We start from the raw sequence: 25,442 nt of genomic DNA on the forward strand, positions 1-25,442 counted from the left end.
TTGCATGTCAAACGCTCTATTAGAGACTTAAATCATCGATTCAAAAATTTAAGTCAATAAATAAAGATAAATTTAATTGTAATATCTAACCTAGTTAAATTACAAATGAAGCTAAATTTTGCAGGTGTAGCAGAATTTTTAATTTTTAATTTTCGGTTTTTCTGTGTTTCCATTTTGCCGTCAGTTTTTTTGTTTTTCATATTTCTTCTCCTAGATGGATTTATATGAAGTTGTTTTTATCGGCAGTAGAAAAGTTTTTTTTTTAAATATTTAATAATAACTATAAGTTACAATTAAAATTTAAAATATTATCATTTAATTTTTATTTTTTTTTTATTTCTTATACAGCAATATCGAAAGACATTATATAGGGAGGGTAATATGGACATGTTGTAACATTTTGGTCACAATTGAAAATTTCACAACTCGGTTACTCCTTTCCACGACACGATTTTTTTTTTCTCTCTCTTTTTAATTACAAATTAAGTTAATTTGATTTGAATTTTGGACGGTTTCAATTTAATTCAGATGTTTTTAAAAATTTTAATTTAGTCTCCCTAATTTTTTGAAACCAGCTCATGAACATAATTTTCCTGAGGTAATGGCTTGATTTTATTTTTCCTATTTGGCTAACTTTATTTATTTATTTTTTTAAGTACAAATGTGAAATTCTTAAGAAGTCAAGGGAAAAAACAAGAAAGTGAACAAAATATAAATAAGAGATATATAAGTAAAATAAGTGTGTTTTATTTTATAAGCACAAAATTCTAATAATATTGACAATATATCAAATATATCATACATCGATCAATAACTATTTGAAGTAAGACATGAATGTATCGACAATGTATTGAATAATAATCAACATTCTTAGTATATTAACAATTTATTTAACAACAACCAACATTCAATTTATTAATTGGAATTAAAGTATGTGTATTTTCGTTTTACTAAGTGTATGATATTTTAACTATATCAATAGTATATCAGATATAAGACATGAGTGTATATGACATCATTAAGTAAATATTTGAATTAAGACATGAATGTATATCTAACAACAATCAACTTTTCTTGTATATTAGCGATGTATCACATATCAATCAATTTTAAGTATATCAACAATATATCAGTAGTTTATTAATTCATTTCAAACAACTTTCATGATTGTAAATAATATATAAGCAGTATATCACATATCCATCAACATACTTTCAAGACTATCTGTAGTATATCATCGGTATATCATATATCAAAAATCTTTTTTTAGTACGACAACTAGAAGTGGGGGATTGAACCTTCGACCTCTTGATACAGAGGTCATGCCAATACTACTGAGTCAAGCTCACTTTGGCAAATATCAAAAGTCTTCCAAGTCTATCAACATTATTTAGTACATATCAAATAGCTTTCAAGGATATCAATAGTATATTAGTAGTATATCGCATAACAATCAATTTTTAATTGTATCAATTGCATATCTACAATATATCAATACATATCAAACAACAATAATAATGTATTAGCAGTACATCAAATATTAAACTGTTGGGATGGTGTCCTAAATCTCTCTTGCATTCTTATAGTTTGTAAACTTTGTATAAACTATTTGTTATTATTAAAATAATTGTTATTTTATGAGCATACAGTCAATCCCATAAACAAAGATCATAGGTTATTTTATGTAATTTAAACATGCATGTAGAGACATATACAGGTGGATCATGTTTAAATGATAACCTAAATGGTCTGTAGCAGATGGATAAGGCTGAGTACCTTATCCTGGTCACACTACGGTTACGACCCGCTTTATAGATGTTATAAGTGTTGTAAAGTACTACAAATGATTTGATCCTGATCATTCATGTGTAGACATGTGAGTGGGGGTATCCTATACAAAGATTTTGTATAAGACCAGACCACGAAATGACTAGTCTCACTATGTAACGCTGTTAATAGTAGAGACTTACATTTCACCAGGATGACCATAGGTGACATTACTTGAATCCTGAGTGAGTTGTGAACTCCTGCCTATGAAGGCGGTCCCTTGATTTGTATGGGTGAGAGTGGTCAGATCGTCAACTCAATATGCCTACTATTTTGGGTATTCACCTGATTGGGGAGTTGAGAACACAACTACATAAGACGAAATTCACTTCTTCCTTGATATCGGAGTAAGTAGATAAATTGCTACTTTAAGAGCTGATTCCGGGGCTTGACCATCGTGGTCACACCATCTTTTGGTCCGAGAGAGATTTTGTCATAGTTGGACTTTGACTTATTATTCATTAGAGGGATTGGTGGTACTTAAGAAGTTATATGTAACTACAGGGGAAAAATGATAATTTTGGCCCAGCTGTACTTACAGGCAATTTATGAAGGGTCATCGCACTGTTGACTAGTTATATCCAATGAACATAGAAATATATCTGTAGTGCGAAGAGTGCAGCTGTCGGTCTTTAGTGGAGTGACCGACAGTTCATGGATGTTGGGTAATTTAATTAAACGAATTTAATTAATTATCCAAGTACCATTGGAGCTTCAATCTATAGGTCTATAAGGCCCCATTTGTAGCTCAACAAGGATTATTGAGAATTAATTTTGGATTAATTTAAATTATTCAAATTAATTGGAGAAATTAATTATATATGATATAATTAATTAATTCAGTTATGTTGATTCAAATACTAATTATATGGATGAGATTAATATAATTAAATTTATGATAAATTTGATTTATACTAAATACCATGAATGATTGAGAGAAATAAAAACTATAAATTATGTGTTATATTTGATATAACATATAGTTATATATACATATAATAAATTATATATATATATATACTTTAATTTAATGTTGAATTAAATTAATTGAGAGAGTTATGAAAATAACTCCCTCCCTATCTTTTTTCTCTATCAATCGAAAAAAGGGAGGAAGTTTTGACAATGGTTTTTATCTTCTTCACGAGAAAAAAGAGTAAAGGAGTGAGTGTCTGTATGTGATTCACTATAATTTCCCAAGAACACATAGAAAAGAAAATTTTTTTCTTCTTCCTCTCTAAAAAATCCTCTCCCTCTTCCCAAAAGGATAACATAGCCCACACCTCCTACTAATTCTCATTTCCTAAGGAGAATACAGGAGGTTCCTTTGTGGTGATGGCCATTTGGATTGCTATGGGTTCTTTGGAGATCAAAGTGTTCGTGACTGGATTGAGAAGGATTTCGTGAAGACCTTTCAACTTCAAGGGTAAGTGTTACTTCTTCCCTAATTCCTTCTCCAAAGCCTGCTCTAAAATTTTCTTTATAATGCATATTTTTTTATTCTGTAATTTTAATTCTATGAAATCTAAAAATTGGAAATGATCCCACTTCCACTGCAGACCTCACTGTTTCCTTCAATTGGTATCAGAGCGGCATTTTTGGTACCAAATTTTCCTGTTCTTTCCAGAATTAAAATTTAGTTAAATGGTGTGTGTTGCCTTCTGTATTTTTCTTCATGTTGATGATGAATGGATGAATGTGGTTTGTGATTTATGGATGTTTTTGGGATTAGGCATTAGATTTACAGTTTTCTTTTCAAACTTGATTTGTAAAGGCCAGTTGTTTTAGGCATAATTATTGTTATAGAGTCTGTAATTCATTAGTCTTGAGTCGTTCGTGTTGTTCCCGACATTTTTCTAGTGAAAATGAGGCCTAAAATTGGAGAAGAAATGAAGGAATTCGCGACTGTACAGTAGGCAACTGTATAACAACATTGCAACATTGTGCCCTAGTATTGCAATGTTACAAATTACAACACTCTGAAACAAAAAAAAATTTCCGGTTCATACGCGGTTCGGTTCGTGGTTCAGCTGGTTCGCGTCCGGTTTGCTTGGTTCGAGTGATTTGTGGTGGTTTAGGTCTTGGGCGGTCCGGTTCGTGTGGTTCAAGGTCCGGTTCACCTATTTTGAACCGGTTAAGCTTATTTATGTAATAGTTAGTTTTTTAATTAATTAAATTAATATAAATGTTATATTAATTTAATTAATGGTTTAGGACTCCAATCTCGGTTCATAAATTGCAGATTAAATTATGCATTTCATGTATGGTTTAATTTTAATTATATATATCATAATGTATTCTATATAGTAAAATCCCCTCATTAATTATGCATTTTTCATGCATCATCTATATTATAAATGTTATTATATATAGTTGCATGATTTATTTTATAGCATGCTCATGCATCATATAATATAAGTGTTATACTATATGTTTGCATGCATAATAATATTGTCATGCATCATTTATATTATAAGAGTTATAATATATAGTTGGATGTATGTATGAATTTATTTTATTTCTAACTTTTAGTATATATAAATGTTATGTATGTTAAGTAATGAAATAGAGATTGTATGAAGCATGTCATTACTTTAGGTAATTTTATAAATGTTATAATTTTACAAAGTATGATATCAAATGCAATGTATGGTTTTAATTTATTTTATAATTGTTATAACTAAATGAAATTAGAAATTAAAATTGTTAATTCAAAACTGCACGCAAACTTAGGTTAAAACATTTTTCAAAATAATTTTAGAATACGATTCACATAAACCTAAAATCACAAAATTTCTAATGAGATTAGAAATTAGTTTAATCTTTTTAATAAGTTTAATAGAATTAAATTAGTTTTAATAAAATATTAAAATTGTAGCAAATGTATCTATAAGGGACGTTTGTTTAAGGCAAATTCTGTCTAGGTTGGGGTATTTAAACTGATAGAAACAGAACACTCCTACCTAGAAACTGACATGGACGTTGAATTAGATCGATTTGCTACAAACATGTAATTGTTGACTAAAGTTTGTTAAAATGTTTAACGAACATCAATCGAAATTCTTTAACTATCCGAAGTATTATTGTTGGGAAAACTTAAACAATCATTTAATAAAAATAATCAGCCGTATTTTTCTTAAATTAAATAAACCCTAAGTTCTTTTTTTTTTTTTTTTTAAATACTCAGTGGGAGGAAAAGATGTATACAATACGTCAATTTTTCACTCACGTTTCTCCCTTAATACTCACATCGTGAGACTCATGCTTTGTCACGAGGTGCCCTGGTAGTGTCTCGCTACAGATGTGTTTACATGGGTCAATATGAAAGTGAATGGAGAGAGTATTTATAGTAAGTGGGAGAGGGATGTGTGTTAATATATCCTACGGTCTCCTTCATTAGTTAGCAACATGAGATCTTCTTGCACGACCTTGAGGCACCCTAGGAGCGTCCCCATTCGAATGGTTTATGTATTAGGTTAATATCAAGGCCAACTATAAAAATGGATTGGATCGCTTTAGTTTTTGCCTCAATTGGTTTTTCCTTCGGTTGGCTCATCGGGGCGAAACTCTAGGGTCTGAAATGAGGGGTTGCACTTATGAGAAATTGTTAAGATAGTTAATGATTTCTTGACCAAATCAATGATGTCTAATTGTTATTGGAATAAGAATTATTCTGGTATAATAATTGGTTGATAGTGTCTCATTTAGTGAAGGGACAACTGACTACCCTTTAGTGACTTTTGTCCTAAATCATTGAAGTATCAATGTAAAAAAAGAAATGTTAAATGGGGTTTATTGCTAAAATTGATTGGATGTTTTAGCGTTATGCTAAAATCTAATGTAGATCAATTTGTTTCTTTTCAGCAAAAATGTCAAATTGTTTTTTTCCTTTATTTGCCTCTACTTGTTTGACCGATTTTAATTATACGACTTACAAATATTCGATTAAAACTTTTTTCCATGGTTAACGATATCAATTTCGTCCTGACTGAGGATTATTCTCTAGTCTCAGTCCTTGATGCAACACAAAATGTTCATGATGTATACAAAATATGGACGAAGGCTAATGATAAGGCCCGAGTTTAAATTTTGGCAAACATATCTAATGCCTTAGCCAAAAGATTTGAGATCACAATCACTACACATCAGATCATGCAATCAATGCAAGAATTTTTTGAGCGAAATTTCTAACAATTCAAGCAAAGTGGGGTTGATGACAATGAAATCAGTAATGTCAGCTCCCTAGATAAACTCCAGTCCATATTGAATGTCAAGGGACCAATAGAGAAAAGAAATGTTGTTGAATTTAGTGAAGTTAATCAATGAGGATTGTCCTCTGAGATGAAACTTGGAGTTTATGATATGGGTTATGGAGCTGATCCCACTACTCTCTAGAAAAGGAAGAACTCCGAAGAAAATAAATTTGATTAATTTGTCTTGGAGACGTACTTAGTAATGAATAATGATTTTTCCTGAATAGTTGGTTCAGAAGCTACTACTCACACATGTTCTTCCTATCAGGGATTTAATTCCTGAAGACAATTGGAAGCTGGAGAGATGATTCTCAGAATTAGTACTGGTGAAGTCGTTTCAGCTGTTGCCATACGCATGCTTAAGTTATTTTTGGACAAGAAACGATATATGTTATTGGATGACGTATATGTAGTTTCTAGTATGAAGAGGAACTTAATTTATGTTTCTTGTCTGATTGAACAAAAATATTCCCTATCCTTCTTTGAAAATAAAGTGTTTATTTTTTAGAATGGAATAGAGCTAGGCTTTGGTTCAATGGAAAGTAACTTGTATGTACTAAGGTCATTAGTTAGAAAAGTCGTGCTAAATTTTGAAATGTTCAAAACAGTAACAATTGTTAAAAGACCGAGAATTTCTCCTAAAGAAAATATCCATCTTTGACATCTAAGGTTAGGTCACATTAATCTCAATATGATTGAGAGATTGGTGAAAATTAGTCTTTTAAATAGTTTAGAAGAAAACTCTTTACCTTTATGTGAGTTATGCCTTGAAGGAAAAATGACAAAATGAACTTTTATTGAAAAAGGTTATAGAGCCAAAGAGATCTTGGAGTTTATACATTTAGATCTCTGCGGTTCAATGAATGTTAGAGCACAAGCTGGGTATGAATATTTCATCTCTTTCATAGATGAATATTCTATATATGGGTATCTATACCTAATGCAACACAAGTCTAAAGCACTTGAAAAGTTCAAGAAGTACAAGACTGAGGTTAAAAATTTATTAGGTAAAAAGATAAAAACACTACGATTTGATCGTGGTGGAGAGTATATGAACTTAAGATTCCAAACTATATAATAGAACGTGAAATTACGTCTCAACTCTCAGCCCCAGATACACCTCAACAGAATGGTGTATCGGAAAGGAGAAATAGAACCTTGTTGGACATGGTTCGATTTATGATGAGCTATGCTCAACTTCCTGACTCGTTTTGGGGATATGCAATAGAGACTGTTATTTACATTTTGAACAATGTTCCTTCAAAGAGAGTTTTTGAAACACCTATTGAGTTATGGAGAGATCATAAAGGTAGTTTACATCACTTTAGAATTTGGGGGTGTCCAACCCATGTGGTAATGACAAATCCCAAAAAGTTGGAACCTCGTTCGAAAGTATGCCTATTTGTAGGCTACCCCAAGTGAGAATAAAGTGTTTGTATTGACAAACACTACCTTCCTTGAAGAAGACCACCTGAGGGACCATAAACCAGGAAGTAAAATAGTTTTAAGTGGAATTTCTAATGAATCTACTGAGACTTCAAAAAGGGTTGTTAAAGAGGCTGTTACATCAACAAGAGTTGTTGATGGCGGTTCTCTAGTCATTCACATCCATCTCAAGAGTTGAGATTACCTTATATAGTGGGAGGGTTATGAACCCACCTATACGCTACATGGGTTTAACAGAAGCCCAAGACATCATAGCTGATGATAGTATTGTGGATCCATTCTCTTATAAACAAGCAATGGAAGATGTTGACAATGATGAATGGATTAAAGCCATGAATCAAGAAATGGAGTCTATGTACTTCAATTTTGTCTGGAAGCTTGTAGATAAACCTGATAGGGTAAAAACTATAGGTTGTAAGTGGATCTACAAGAGAAAAAGAGGTGTAAATGGAAAGGTACAGACCTTTAAAGCTAGACTTGTGGTAAAGGATTATACCTAGGTTGAGGGAATGGACTATGAAGAAACTTTCTCACCTGTTGCCATGTTAAAGTCCATTAGAATTTTCTTGTCCGTAGCCACATATTATGACTATGAAATTTGGAAAATGGACGTCAAGACTGCTTTTTTGAATGACAATCTTGAAGATACCATCTACATGAATCAACCCAAAAGATTCATGGAACAAGATCAAGAGCAAAAGGTTTGCAAGTATAATCAATCAATTTATGGACTGAAATAAGCATCTCGATCTTGGAATATAAGATTTGATAATACAATCAAATCTTATGGCTTTGATCAGAATGTTGATGAGCCTTGTGTTTACATGAAAATCATCAATGGCTAAGTAGCTTTCCTCGTGCTGTATATGGATGATATCCTACTCATTGGGAATGATGTAGGTTTTCTGACTGATGTAAAGAAATGATTAGTTCCCAATTCCAAATGAAAGATTTTGGAAACATCCAGATCATTAGGGATCAAAAGAACAAAAAGTTAGCCTTGTCTCAGGCATTATATATTGACAAGATACTTATCAGATATTCAATGCACAATTCCGAAAAGGATTTATTATCTTTCAGGCATGTATTTGTTGATAGGATAAACAAGCATAAAGCGGAGCAAACAAAATCATTAAGTACTCTAATTACAGTTAATTTGAGTTCAAAAGCATGCTTAAAACAATTTTCATAGAATGAGGGTTTCACAGTGTATACCTTTGTTGATTCTCTTCAAATCCTTGCTGAATTCCACGAATTGGATCTCCAAATCCTTAGTAGACCACCAAGATGAGTTTCTTTACTATTCTCAGCCTTGGATTGAGTGGTGGAAACTAAGAATTGAGGAGAATTGATGTGGGTTTGGAGAGGCATTTGAGAGAGATTTCAGAATTTTTAGAGAAACAATTGCATAAGTGAAAAATCCTAAAAATTGGAGTATTTAACAAGTTTAAGCATGCAAGCACTTAGATTATCAACTAATTGACACTTCAATTAGTAGTAAGTGAGTGGGCAAGGCATTGTATGGATTAATCAACTTCAAATTGAAGAAGTGGAATAAATCCACTAATTCATCTAATTTCCAATTTCAAAATTTAATTAAATTAAAAAAAATTAAATTTAATTAAATTAACAAAACTCAATTTCCAAAAATGAATTTTTAATTTGAAATTGATTTATTTTAAAAAATTACTTAAACAAATTTAATTAATTAAATAATAATTTAATATCAAATATTAAGTTAAACACCTAATTGAAACATGTAATCAATATTTAAATATTTTGAACTCTTTAATTATATTTAATTTCAATAAATTTAAATGTTAATTATATCAAATATAATTATCGAAACCCTAAATTTTAATTTGTACATTTCACATTCAAAACCCTAATTTCGAATTTGAACACTTCAAATTCACTCAAGTTTCTAATCCAAGGTGTAACATTTTACGAGCTAGTAGAGAGACCTTATGAACCTACAGATAATGAGTTCCAACAATTTGTGATTAATTTGTTAAACTCTTTAATTCGAGTTAATCAATGTTCGTTAACCACCAAGACATACCACTATAGCTCGATGGTTGCACTCTCCTCACTGTAGATATATTTTTGTCCATTTGATTTAATCATAATCAGTATGTCGATCCTTCATAGGTCGTTCGTATTTATAGCTAGGTCAAAAATATCGTTTTACCCTTATAAATGCATCTTACTCCTTAAGCTCCTACTGATCCTCTATTGAAAAATTAGTTTATATTCCAATTAATAAATGTTGTCCCTCTCGACCATGAGAGGGTGGGGCCCCTTTGTTCAAGACCAGAAATTAGTACTTAAGGAAAAACCCTTTCTGCTAACCCTAAAATGAGTAGGAGTAAATTCCATCTTGCATGACTATGTCTCCAGCTATTTATCCGATCTTATCCCCAAAATGGGAGACTTGTTGAGTAGTGTTGTTGAACTACTCTCATTTATGCAGATCAAAGGATAATCCCGAATAAATAGGAATTCATAGTTAGCTTAGGATTAAGATCAAGTTACCTTAGGTCATCGAATTGAAATAGTCAGTTTTAACAGTAAAAGGTCGTTATAAAGAAAAGTGACTATTTCATGATCCAGTTTTATGCAAAAACTCTTTTGCATAGGATGCCTCTACTCGCATGTCTCCACATGAATGATTTTGGGATCACATCATTTATATCAATATACAAAGTAAGGCCACATCCATAGTGTCCCCAGGACGAGGTACCCAATCTCATCCATATACTTATAGACATTTTTGGCTATATACTATAATTTGATCATCTTTTATGTTTCTACATGGAGTCATAGTATTCATACTATAACCATGGATTCGTTTATTGGATTTTATAATATAATGCAATTTCAATAACAATTTTATTGAATAAATGCTTCAACAATACTTTTATTGATAAATAGAATATGTTTCTTGATTACTGATATTACGAGTAATCCTCAAGTACTTTCAAAGGATGAGAGACTATATGCTTGTGTATAAAGATAAGGTTTTGATCATTATAAGATACATGGACTCTGACTTTTAGACTAATCGGGATTCTCGAAAATCCACATCAGGGTCAGTGTTTACTCTGAATGGAGGAGCTATAGTTTGGCGGAGCATCAAGCAAGGATACATCGCAGACTCCATTATGGAAGACGAATACGTAGTTGCTTGTGAAGCTGCTAAAGAGACTGTTTGACTTAAGAAGTTTCTTATTGATTTGGAAGTTGTTCCAAATATGTCTTTGCTCAGCATATTTTATTATGATAAAGGTGGTACTGTGGCAAATTCTAAGGAACCTAGGAGTCATTGAAGAGACAAACACCTTGAGCGAAAATATCATTTGATTCGGGAGATTATGCATCGAGGTGACGTGATTGTCATGAAGATTGCTTAAAACACAATGTTGTTAATCCATTTACAAAGGCTCTCACGGCTAAAGTGTTCGAGGGTCATCCAGAAAGTCTAGGTCTACGGGATATGCGACATGTTGTATAGGGCAAGTGGGAGATGTTATTGGGTATAGTGTATGCCCTAGTTTATTGTATTTTGTACTTTATTTGTATTGTACATTTGGCTCTCTAAGCTTAGAACAAATGAGAGATTGTTGGGATTGCTGTCCTAAATCTCTCTTGTATTCTCGTAGTTTATAAACTTTGTATAAATAGTTTGTCATTATTAAAATTATTATTATTTATGGGCATACACTCAACCCAATAAACAAAGATCCTAGGTTATTTTATGTAATTTAAACATGTATGTAGAGACATACAGATGGATCATGTTTAAATGACAACCTAAATGGTCTGTAGTAGATGGATAAGGCTGGATACCTTATCCTAGTGACACTACGGTTACGACCCGCTTTATAAATTTTACAAATGTTGTAAAGTGCTACAAATGATCTGATTTTGATCATTCATGTGGAGACATGTGAACGAGGGTATCCTATACAAAGAGTTTGTATAAGATCGGACCACAAAATAACTAGTCTCATTATATAACGCTGTTAATAGTTGAAACTTACATTTCATTAGGAAGACCATAGGTGACATGACCTAAATCCTGAGTGAGTTGTGAACTCTTATCTATGAAAGCAGTCTTTTGATTTGCATGGGTGAGAGTGACCAGATTTTTGACTCAATATGCCTACCATTTTGGGGATTTGTCTGATTAGGGAGTTGGGAACACAACTGCATAATACGAAATTCACTCCTTCCTTAATGTCGGGATAAGTAGATAAATTGCTCCTTTAAGGGCTGATTTCGGGGCTTGAAAAATGTGGCCACACATTCTCTTGGCCCGAGAGGGATTTGGTCATAGTTAGATTATGGCTTATTATTCATTAGAGGGACTAGTGGTACTTAAGGAGTTAGATGTAACTACAAGGGCAAAATATTAATTTTGGTGTAGCTATACTTACGAGCAATTTGTGAAGGATCATTGCACTGTTGACTGGTTATATCCAATGGACATAAAAATATATCTGTAGTGCAAAGAGGGCAACTGTTAGTCTTTAGTGGAGTGATTGGCAATTAATGGATGTTAGGTACTTTAATTAAAAGATTTTAATTAATTATCGAAGTATCATTGGAGCTTCAATGTACAAGTCCATAAGGTCATCTCTATAGCTCAACATAGATTATTGAAAGGATGCTTGTTCGTGTTGTTGTGTTTCTCAATTGTATCGTATCCTTACTTGACCTTTTGCTCTCTCAAATATTAGTCTTGATTTCAATGTGTACCAGACTCTATATTTGAATATGTACGTTCCCTCACAACACCACCCTGAGTGTTGCTTAGTCTCTCCTGACAATTAATTTTGGATTAATTTGAATTGTTTAAATTAATTGAAAGAATTAATTATATATGATATAATTAATTAAATTAAATATACGTGATATAATTAATTATATGTGATATAATTAATATAATGTATTTGATACCTTATAATATAAAGTTTATTTTGAGAGGAATTTAATATTTGAATATGATTCAAATACTAATTATATGGATGTGAATCGTATAATTAAATTTAGTATAAATGCGACTTATACTAAATACCATGAATGATAGAGAGAAATAAAAAACTATAGGTTATTTGTTATATTTGATATAACATATGTTATATATACATATAATAAGTTAGTTATTATATATATATTTATATATTTATACATATTAAATTAAATTTATTTTGAATTAAATCCTATTTTTTCTCTCTATCAATCGTGTGGCCAAAAAGAATGGGAAGAAGTTTTGACGATGGTCTTCATCTTCTTCATGAGAAAAAAGAGCAAAGGAGAGAGTATCTCTCTTTGATTCACTGTAATCTCCCAAGAACACATAGAAGAAAAAAGTTTTCTTCTTCCTCTAAAAAAACCCTCTCCCTGTTCCCCAAAAGATAGCAGAGCCCACACCTCTGTTAATTCTCATTCCTAAGGAGAATATAGGAGGTGCCCTTGTGGTGGTGGTCATTTGGGTTGCTATAGGTTCTTTGGGATCGAAGTATTCGTGACTGGATCAATGAGGATTTCATGAAGATCTTTTGGCTTCAAGGGTAAGTGTTACTTCTTCCCTAATTCCTTCTCCAAATCATGTTGTAAAATTCTCTGTATAATGCATATTTTTTTTTTGTAATTTTAATTATGTGAAATTTGAAAATTGGAACCGATCACGCTTCCGCTACAGACCTCATGGTTTCCTTTACAAACAATTTCAGGCTAGGTATATCTTTTAGAGTTCATAGTGGAAGTCGTCAGGAACTCTGATAGTCTTGAAAGGGTCGTCGTCTAGGAAGATGATCAAGTGATAAGGCTAGAAAAATGGCCTCTACATTTTGAGGAAGTCGAGGTTATAGATCGTGGGGATGAAGATGTCGAGCTCATCTTTGAGAAAAGGAGTGGGAATGGGAGTGGATTTGGTTTCCGTCATTGTAACATCCCGAAATTTCAGATAATTTTTATTAAATTATCTTAAAATATTTGGGTATTATTTTGATAAATTGGGGTTAAAAATTTTAATTTGAGAGACAAGATAATTAATTTAAAATATATTTGTAAAGAATTGAAATTTTCATTCAATTTTTAATTTACTTGGAAGAAGTGTGATCTTAAACTGATTAAATATTTAGAATGATGTAATTTATCTCAACTATTGGATTGTATATTCTTTTTAATTTTGTTTGTGGAGCCAAAATTAAGTTATTTGAAGAAGTTAATTGCTTTGAGATTAATTTGATAAGAAATTTGGATTTTTGGATTATTTTGGATAAAGATTTGAAAATAAAGAAAAAGAAAAGAATTTAAATTTTGGAAATTAAAAGAAATTTAAAATTTAAGAAGAAAAAAAAGAAATTGTGGTTTTAAATTTTCTGTAGTTTTGGAGTTTGGATCAAAATTAGAGAAGATAATTAATTTAAATTGAGTTGATAAGAGAAATTTAGATTTAATTTAAATTAATTAGATTATGAAATTTCTAATTTAGTTAGACTATGAAATTTCTAATTCAATTAGAATATGAATTTCCAAATTAATTAGATTATGAATTTTTTAATTAAATAAAATATGGATTTCCTAATCAGAGAAAATGTCTTATTTAAAAAGAAAATTTAATCTATCTTACTTTAAGTTATGGAATCCCAAATAATTTAGGATTAAGATTATTTTTCCTCTATAAATACAATCAACACCTCATTCCAAACCATTCACTTCATTCCAAAGTGAGACTAATTCGAGTTTTATCTTCAACTAAACTCATATTCCTTGTATATTCGGGCATTAAATTGGAGTTATAACGGACATAACGTGCTGTTCAACGTTATCAAAGATTGATTTTTGAGATTTTTGTAAGTCTTTATGATTTTTTCTTGAAAAGATTGTGGACTCCCATTATGTTTGGACTAAACTCATGTTACCCATGTTGTCTTGGATTTAAATTGAAGGTTCGAAGGGATTTTTTAATTAAAAGCAAGTTGTTCAATAATTTTAAGGTCAATTCTGAGGTAATTTTCATATTGAAGATTAATTTGGGAATTACACCAAGAAGTTTCTCAAGCTAAAAGGGTTGGATTGCTTCGTTTATATTAAAGCAAGTGATTTTTCTACTTGAACACTCTTGAGTTGGACACTCAAGTTAAATAAAAATGTTAACTAGATGGTACAGTAAAAGCATGCTAAAGATTAATTTGAATGATTTGCTAAGCTATTAATTTTAAACTACATTATGAGCATGTTGGGAAGCCATGGACTATGACTTTATGTTTAAACCTCTTTCACTGTTATGTGCATGCTAGACTAAGGGGTGACTGTTAACTCTCCTATCAGGTTGTGTACATTCTATGTTAGTGAGCCTTCAGATTCACCACTTATGATTGTTTCGGTGTCTCTATAGGATAACCATATTGCTATGATTTGTGTTCCTTCGGGTTCGCGTTTATGACTAACTTGTTAGCCTTCGGGTTCACCACTTATAATTGTTTTGATATCCCTATGGGATCACCACTAGTGCTATGATTTGTGTTTCTTCAAGTTTACACTTATGGCTGATTTGGTGTTCCTACGGGAACACTACCTATGCCATGCCATGCCATGTTATGCTTGTTGACTTTTTGACCCTTAATCTCAAATTAATTAATTTTAATTAATTAATTAATCAATGTTTTGATGATAACAAACTCAATTTTTAATTACTGAAAATCTTAGTGTTTTAATATGTCCATAGCGTAGAACTCGGAACAACGATTCCAACACCTCTTGAATCACTCAAATCGGAGTTAAAACAAAGACGATATGACCGAAACAAGTCTATAGAGAAAATACCGTGGTGGATGACGTGACATAACCAGACCATTTGCATGTAGATATGTGGCAGCATATTGGTTGAATGGTGGATCATTAAGAGATTAACATATGATGGACTTTTGATTTTTGGATTAATTTAAAATTAAAAAATTGAAATTTAAAAGAAAAATAAATTTAATATTATTTCATGTTTGTGTCTAACGGCTATTTTTTACACATGGTATGTTTTTATTTTTGGATTGAATTTAAAGAGAATGAATTTAAAAAGAAAATGAATTAAAAGGAAAATGAATTTAATATTATTTTATGTTTGTGTCTAACGGCTAGTTTTTGACATATGATATGTTTTTTTTACTTTTTGGATTAATTTTAAAATGAAAATGAATTTCAAAAGAAAAGGAATTTAATATTATATTTTGTTTGTATCTAACGACTAGTTTAGTTTAAAATCTCCACCATTGATTTTTCTTTTCCAAAATCCAATGGTTCAAATTAATTGTGGTTTCTAAAAATTTTTCCATCTCTGTATAAACCATCTTCCTCTCCAAATTTTAAACCAACAAATTTTACATTTCATAGTCCTCCAAAACTCAAAAGTTCCATTGTTGCTCTCTCTAAGTTCTCATTTTTTTTTCATCTTATTCTTGAGAGAGTGTTATTGTATTGCGAGGATAAACTTGTTGAGTGTTTAAACTTGTAAATCCACTCTAGTGAGAGTTGTATTGTGTTCTTCAAAAAATTCCAACATTTGTAACGGTTTGATCCTAAACCGTGGAAAGGATCGGGTTTGATCTTGAACGAGCGGTGGTGTAACGGTTGGGCTCTAATTCGTGGAAAGAGCTGGAAAGATTTTATTCAAATTCCCAAGAGGTGCTTGGGAGTGGAGTAGGTCGAGTTTGACCGAACCACTATAAAAATTACGATGTCTTCTTCTCTAACTCTTTTCTTTTTATTTTTGCAATTAATTTAAGCAATTTATTGTATGTGTTAGTTTGTTCTTATTTATTTGCTAAAATTTGATAGAATTAAATTATCACATTTTTTTCATCTTATTTGTTGCATAAATTGAATTTTTCTTATTATTTATAAAAAATGTATTAATTAGTTTAATTGGATTAATTTAGAAAAAAAGTTTAATTAAACCCTATTCACCCCTCTCTAGGGTTGCCATATTGATCCAACAATGCTATACTATGCTATGTTATGTACATTATGCCAATGTTATGTTGGGTTTAACAGTTCACCCAAATGACCCTAATAAGGGATCACTTAGTGAGTATTTTTATACTAAACATTTCTTAATTTATGTTTTTTAGGTAAAGATAGGAATGGCCGGCGAGTGATGAGGGGGACCCGTGACCATGTCATATGGGACATATAAATTGGTTCTGCTCAGTTAATGTTTTCAAGCTATTTAAAAGTTTTGATTTGAAACTCGATTTTGGTAAAAAAGTTTGTACAAGTCTTATTTTCCTTAATTGTTTTAGGGGCCCCGAACAAAAGTTTTTATTATTTTATATTTATTAATTTTCTAGTTTATTTTAGAAAACTATTTTTATTGCAATAATGAATTTTACTTTAATGGTCAAAATATTTTGAATGTGAAGGTGTAATTATGAGTAACGACCCTTGTCAGAGTACTCGAAAGGTCGGATCGTTACCGTCATTGTTGAATGTTGATGAAGCTTAACTGAAGAAGAAAGAAGAAATAGAGAGACATTTGATTTTGGGACAAATGGAAGAGAAGGGAAGCGGGTGAAGAATTTGAAGGGAAAGAATACAAATATGCAAGACGGCAGGTGGCACGTGCGTGAATATAGAAGTGTTTCGTTAGGAGGTAGCCCAATGATTTCATAAGAATTTTTTTTATTTGTTTAAACAAACATTTTTTTGTTTAAAAAAGTCATTTGTTAGAATAATAATAGGGTAGCGTCGCTGTACTCCAGATTTTGATAGAATGAAAGCATCGTGCATGCGTGACCAATTAATGGAGAGCGTCGTGTTGGGCGCAGCAGTGCTCGAGACTAACACTTCGCTAAGGGCAGTGAGCGCAGTTGCACTCTACCTCAACGCAGCTACATTACGCGTCTGTTTATAAATATACTCTCCGTTTTTCTATGGTTTCTTATGTGAATTTTCAATGGAGACCAAGGTCTCCCCAAAACTTTTTCCTCTCCTTTGTAATTCTTGCATCTTAACTTAGATTTTTAATTTTCTTTTGCGTTGTAGATATGGATTGAAGCTTCTTTCTTCATCTTTCTTTGTCCATGAAGATTTTGAGTTGAGGTAAGTACATTTCTTGTTCTTGAGAGTAAATTCTATGCAATTTCTTTGAGAATTATTTTGTATGAATTTCATATTTTGATTTACCCTCTTTCAATTTGTTTTAATGTTTTGTGTATGTTTCATGGATGGATCAACGCACTACCCTCGAATGTATGTCGTATGCTAAAGATTTTAGTCTTGCACGATTCTTTGATGTTCGTCTATCTTAAATCGACAAGTAGCAAATTATTGAATCTACTGTACTAGGGTTTATTGGCTATTCTTGAATCCTACAATTCATGATTTGATTAGGTTCAAAGAAAATTGGTTAATTAAGTAGGATTGATTGCTTAATCTTACAATGTAAATTGATTCTATATGACCACTCAGGATCGAGTAGGACTGATTGCATTTAGTTTAATTAGGGCTTTGGTTTTAATTATTATTAGGTTGCTTGCATGGTTTGGTCCTTGCTAACTGTCCACCATTGAAGAGGCTAGTTCGATCGCATCAAGCAAGTTGTTGTGCAAAGCATGATCGAATATGAATTTAATCAAAATAATTCAATCATAGGAAATTACGTATGATTGCTCTCAAAAAGAGCTAAATTTATATCCTTAACTCTACCATATTCTTGTATTTCTTATGCATAAAAGATCCATGTTGTAGGTACAATGATCCCAATAGTCAAAGAAATCATTTGGAACAAAAGTGAGCTAAAGATAAGTTAATTTGGAGAATTGGAGCATCAATTATGAAGAAGAGCCAAAAATTACAAAATGCCACTCCGAACAGCGTAGCAACACTCCATTAGCGTTGAGTTACGCTGAAATGTATAAAGAAGCTAATCACATGCAACATCTTGACCTTAACACTACATGCATCCTACACTAGAAGATAGAATGTTGAGATGCAGAGCAGCGTTGCGATGCTACACTCCAAATATTGAAAAAATTCCACTGTGCATGTGCGCCTGCCCAAAACACATAAGAGTTGCAACATTTGGCCTACGCTTGCCTTACACTTGAGGTTTGATGTAGCAACATTGTTGCAACGTTTTACTCAGCGTCGTCATACTGCGACCTAAGTATATAAGCTTTTCCACGATTTTCGCACAAAAGATTAGATAATTTCACTCGATTTTCTCTCAAGAATTCAATTTCTGCATTTTTCTCTCTCTTTCACTTACCTTCAATGATTTTTCTATAATTTCTGATGTAAATTCTTGATTTCTTTGATAAATTCTTGTTGTAATTCATTATTGGATATTGAATAAACCTACATTGGATTTAGAATCTTTGGCTAATTTTATTTAATTTAATGAATGCTAGAATTTAAACATGTCAATATGTTTAATTTCAAAGAACAAAAACTAAAGCATGCTTGTGTATGATTTCAGTTGCTTAGAATAATTTTTCTCATAGCATTGCATGATTAGTTAAATTCAAGAATAATTGAATTCGTAATCTAGACTTTCCGAACTACTAATTTGATCTTAGTCAAGATTACCTCTTCTTAATGCAAATGCACGATTAATGTGGACGCTATCGAACCAATTAATTGTGGCATTTAGGATTGATTAAATTATTTAACCATGAAATTAGGTTATGCAAACCCATGCTTTTAGATTGCATAGGTGAAGTGTATAATTAGCAAGAAACTTTATTTGTTTAAATGCCAATGAGTAACCAAGAAAATTAGGAGGATACCTAAACTAGGCTAGATCATCTTAAAAATTGAGTTTCTATCTTTATGTTTACACATTTACATTCTTGCACGTTTTTTGTCATTTTTACAACAAACCCACCTCCATTTACCACTCGAATTCAAAATTAGGTTAAACAATCATTAGATTCTCTGGGGACGATCCCTTTCTTATCATCTATGCTACATATTAGTATAGGTGGTTAGATTGGAGTTATAAATATATTTGGTCCTTGGAAGTGTGGTAATGACACGCGTTTCGGGGTCGATCAACATAGGAACTCAATCTATTCCCAAGACTAGAATTTTTAATCCTTAGTTACATTTACTCGTGTTTATCTTTATTTCCACATTTTATTTTACATATTTTATTTCTATCGACACCAACCTCCCTCTCCCCCAATTTACCGCTCTAATTAGAGAATTGGGTAAATGAAACACATTTAGCGCTTCCCTAAGGATCGACCATGACTTGCCACTATTGCTACGTCTTTGTAGTAATAATTGCAGAGTTCGGTATAATATAAATTTATTTTGATTGGTTCTTTTTGGGAATAAAACAACACTGGAAAGTGATCACATCATCGACCTCGACCTTGGCCTATGTGCCTAAGTTTCAGTTTAACATATGTCTAATAATTTGTTATTCTTTGTTAAGGATGAGCTCTCAGGTTGCAACCAAATATCTTAATTGCACAAGAATGAAAGTTTTTAGTGAAATACCCAAAGGGGAGCTTAATTGAATTACAAGTGTTAATTTCCCTATCTATATTTTATTTTATTTTTGCAATTAACGTGTTGATATATTTTATTACATGAAATTAATTGATATATTTATCAATTATTATTTTTAATTTTAGAAATTATTTTTTTGTTATAATTTGTGATTAAAGTTGCTAGAATTATTTCGTAGTAATTAATTCCTCATATTTGTTTATATGGATTGGTTTAGTTTAAATTTTGCATATTTACTATTTTATGTTCATTTTAAATAGAGTTTCTATGCCAAATTTTAGACAAAGGAAAGTGTATCTGACCTTCACATGACACCAACAGTGAATTTATTCGAAGAGGAGAAAAACGTGGCCTGCAAAAGAGAAACCCTACACTGGTGTGGTGCTTGCCACATACACTTTGATGCTTAAGTTAGAGAGTGAAAGAATGTGGAAGCCAGAGAGTTTGAGAGTAGGACTCTAGTTACCTCATATGAAGTTATAATGTTGAACTTACAGAGAAAGTGGAGCCAGGTAGTTCCCCAGGGTTTCGAAATTGCTTTAGGATAACTAGATATCCTACCAGATCAAAGGGTGTGCCTAGTTTCATGTTTAGTTAGAATCAGCCTCGGCCTTGGCGAAGGTTGAACATCTTCCTTAGGCCATATTTTAGGCCTAAAATGTTATCTTGGGACGGAACATGGGATATGCCCCATTAACTATTTTGGGGCCAAGGCCGGGCACATAAATATGGGGTTTAGCACAAACTAACCTTCTCTTCTAAGCTCATTTTCAGCTTAATTAGAGTGTTACGTTTTGCCCCAACTTTGTTATTTTCTCGACCTTTTTCTTCAATTCTTATTTTCTGCCAATTACACCCTTCAGTCCAAAATCACCTATAACACAGAGTGTGTCGCAATTGTTATTATCTAACTTCTTGTTTATTTTAAGGGCGAGTTTGATTGCATGAAATATGGTTTGAATTGATTGTTTGTAAAAAAAATGTATTAATTTAGTTAAATGAGTCCATATTAAGGAATCACTTTAGATCAAAATACTATTTTAACCATAGTACTTTGAAGTTTATTTAATTTAGTCCATGTACTTTCAATTGTTCAATTTTAGTCCATGTACGTTCAATAAATCTTAAACATAGTCTTCACTGCTAGTTTATTGTTGGTTTTATTTTTAAAAAGAGTTTTTTTTGTTATCTATTAACATTTCTACTATAATTTTTGAAAACATATTCACATATTATATTTCCTTGCATGAAATTATTATTATTACAAAACCAACTTCGGTAATAATTAACTTTAAAGGACTAAATTCACGATTTATTGAATGTAAAGAGACTAAAATTGGACAATTGAAAGTATACAAACAAAAATTGAACGAACTTTTTCATCTCTTTTGGACTGTATTTGTTCTTGATAGCTCTCCAAATGAGCTACCTTTCTTGGATTAAATCGTGCTAGTTCCGGTGAATTTGTTTATTATAGTTCTAAGATAGGTTATCGAGCATAACAAGCCATAGGAATGTTTTAGATGCAACTCAGGCTAAAACAGAGTAATTAACAAGCAACGAGAGGCAAAACAATAGAATTGTGCAATCGGATGCATGACGCCACACAAGCGTTATACCGCTGGTCCACAGTGCCATTTATAGAGGTGGTATGCTCAATTTTAGTGGCAAGACTAAGCCGATCTGCAGGTAAGTGGGAGGTGTGTTTTGTTATGTTAATTTTCTAGTTATAGTGGTAAATGAAAGGGGTTTAGTATGGATAGAGATAAATTGCATGAATACAAAGAAAGCGGGTAAATGTAATCTAAGATAGGATAACATAGTTCTAGGAGCAAGAAGGGATTCAAATGTAATTTTGACCATCAGATTCTCTTGAATAATCGTACATTTAATTTATGTGTGCACAAGGACTTGCTTGGCTTAACCAAACTCATTGATGCTACAGGCAACCAACTTTTGTGGTGAAACCAAGCAATCACTCTAATTATCAGTTAAAGCCTAAGGCTCTAATTAAAGTAAATGCTAGGGGTATTCAAATAACCAGAACAACTCGGACTACCCAACCCAAAATATAAGGGTTGGGTTGGGTTAGTTTTGTTTTTGGATGAGTTGGGTTAAACTTTTTCTATTTTTGTTGAGTTGAGTTGGGTCGTGGGTTGGCTAAAAAGAATTTGGGTTGACCCAACCCAACCCGAATTATATATATATAAATAAAATATACTATATATATTTTTCTTTGTTTAAAATTTGATTACTTTGTATTGATTAATTTATGAATTTTAAATATTTTTCTTTTAAAATTGTTATGATATTTGTCTTTATTTGAAGTTTGCAATAAATATTTTAGATATTTGGTATTTAGCATTTGAATTTTATGAGATTTTAGTTATTTGTCATGTATTGTATATAAATTTACATATTTTTAATTAAAAACAAAAAAAAAAGTTATGACCAAACAACCCAACCCAACCAAACCCAGCCCGAATTGTGTTGGATTGGGTTAGAGACTTTATTTGGATTCTTTGAGTTGCCAACCCAACAAACCCGAATTTTCGGACTGGTCCAAAAAATACCTTCAACTCAACCCAACCCATGTACACCCCTACTAAATGCTTTTGTCATATTGGGTCCGATAGCGGCCATTTAGAACTAACACATTTACATTTAGGATTAGGATTCTATTATGTGATTAACCAATCAAGATAGCCTGATTAATTAACCAAGTTGCCTTTGAACCTAGGTTTAACATGTATTTTAAGGTTTATGGTTAGACTATATTCCTTAGCATATAGGATTCAATCTTTACTATTGAGCAATTTAAGCTAGACAAGCAAGAAGGAACGAGCAAGCCTAAAATCTATAGCTAAGACATACATTCAAGGTAAGGGCATCAATCCATACATGAATATATATCTAATGAAACATGACTCTAAGAAAAATAAACCAAGATGCATTAGTCCAGTCAAAAGAAATCTCATGAAATTACATGATTCCTTGCTCAGAAAAACTAGAAAATCCTTTTATCTCAACAATCTGTAAACAAGATGAAGAAGAGAAGGAGCAACCAATGTATGATCACAACCCATAATATAAAAATCCTAAGCTAAAAGGAGGAAGAAAAGCAAAGGGAAGAACATAGCTCTCGACCTCCATAAGTCCCCATAGTTCTTGACCTCTATGAGTCTCCACCTAAAAAAAACCCCTAGAAAATGAAGTTCCCTTTATAAAAATCATGGTAGCGTCACAGTGCTCTAACCTTCGAGGCCTTTCTGCCGCAGTGAAAAATATTTGAAAAGTGCTTTCTTTGCTTTTTATTTAGAGTTATTTTTATTAGATCTAATGTGTTTTCTAGAGTTTTTTGCTAGTGTTTGTTAGAGAACTATCAAGAAAACAAGTGTCGGAAGTCAAAAGAACTAAATCGGGCAAAATTTCCAAGGAAAAGTAAAGAAAGAGTGAAAGTTGCCAAGAAAATAGAGCAGTGTTGCGATGTTGATCTTGTCACCTAGGATGGAAGCTATCAAAATTGGGCATTGTGCAATGCTGCGATGCTATGCACTAGTGTCGCGAAACTCTATTATAATGTCGCTTGGCGCTGTGGCAACCATACATGGTTGAGGGCCTTCAGTAGGGAAGCGTCGTGGCACTACATTAGAATTCCATGATGCTAGATTTCCGTTTTTGAAAGATTTAACAGTTTTGAAAATTTTCCTCTATAAATCCTAGGATTTTTCAACAACTTTCATCACAAAATTCCACAGCCCTAAAGTGAGTTTTTGCTGCAAAAGAGAGCAGAGAGTGTGAGGAATTTATTTTGGGGTCCGTTCAAGTTCTTGAGGTGAAAATCAAGAAGTCCTTGTAGGATTCAAGAGACAACGAAACGCTTCGACAATAGTTTTTCCTCATTTTCGCTATTTTCTTTAATGCTTATACTTGCAAATTTGTTTGAAAATATATGTTTGAGAGCTATGAGTGGATGAACTCTTTAGTTTTAGGGCGTGGATGAATTTACTTATGAATTTAAGTTAATATTTAGTGCTTTCATATATATTGTCAAATAGTGTGTTTTTCAATGTTATTATGCCTTAATTCCTATTAATTGGCCTTCAATGAATGTTAGTTAGATGTTCAATTTGATGGATTTCATGTCTAACTAGAACTATAACATTGAATCATTGTTAATATCTCATGAAAGTAGTTAGGATAATAATGAAAGTTGTTAACGATGTTGCTTAATGCCATGGTTCATAATTTAGTTTCAAGAAATTAGTTATCATTTAAGTTGCATGAAAAAAGATTGTTTTTAATAGAAGATAAACTGGATTTTAGTTTCTAGACTTAAGCATATTGTTTATATAAGATTCCATGAATAATCTAAGTATGACTTAATGAAATATGTAATGAAATCTACACCCTAAAACACTTTATCTTGAATTTTAACACTTGTCTTTTAACTATTGTTTTCAAAATCAAAATTTAAATTCAATTTCCAAACCTAAGCTAGAATTGACACGATTCAAAAATATATAAACAAAACGTTGACATTTAATCCCTAAGGACAATGGTCGATCCTTCAAGATCGTTTACTATATTATTATCTGACGCATACACTTGTGCTCACATCAATAGCTCTCCAAATGAGTTATCTTTCTTTGCCTAAATCGTGCTAATTCCCGTGAATTTAATGTTTATTCTAGTACTTAACAGGTTATCGAGCAGAAGAAACCATCTAGATGTTCCAGATGCAATTCAGGCTAAAATAGAGTAGTTAGCAAGCAACAAGAGACAAAACGATGGAATCATGCAATAGAAGGCACGACATTGTGTAAGCGCTACAAAGCTGGTCTACGATGCCATTCACAGAGGCAGTCTGTTAAAAATAGAATTGATTATATTTAGTTTCTTGTTGCTAGTCTTTAGGGTTGCTATTCTTTGTGCTAGTCTTGTGCTATTTTTTTTGGGTTGTTAGTTTGTTATTTATGGTGTACTTTGAGCCTATATAAGGTCTAATTGGAATGAAATTCAAGTACTAAAGTTTTATATCACTTCCTCTCTTTTACTAGTTCTCTCCATTTTTTTCTATCAGTGGTATTAGAGCCCGGTTGTGGCATCTTTTTTCTTAGCCATTAAACCAACTCTCATTCCTTTATCTTCTACAATAGCTAGCAAGCATAGACAATAGCATCAGACAACTATGTGCAACCAACAATTCCTTGCTTTGATGGTCATTATGATCATTGAGCATGTTGATGGAAAATTTATTATGGTGCAAAGAGTATTGGACCATTGTTGAAGCATGAGTTAATCAACAAGCTGCTGGAGTTGTCTTGTCAGAAGCTGACTAAAAGAAGCTAGAGGAACGGAAATTAAAGGATCTCAAGGCAAAGAATTATTTATTCT

The sequence above is a fragment of the Benincasa hispida genome, chromosome 1, assembly GCF_027475165.1.
Source record: "Benincasa hispida cultivar pf3 chromosome 1, pf3_genome.v1.1, whole genome shotgun sequence".
Classification (NCBI taxonomy): domain Eukaryota; kingdom Viridiplantae; phylum Streptophyta; class Magnoliopsida; order Cucurbitales; family Cucurbitaceae; genus Benincasa; species Benincasa hispida.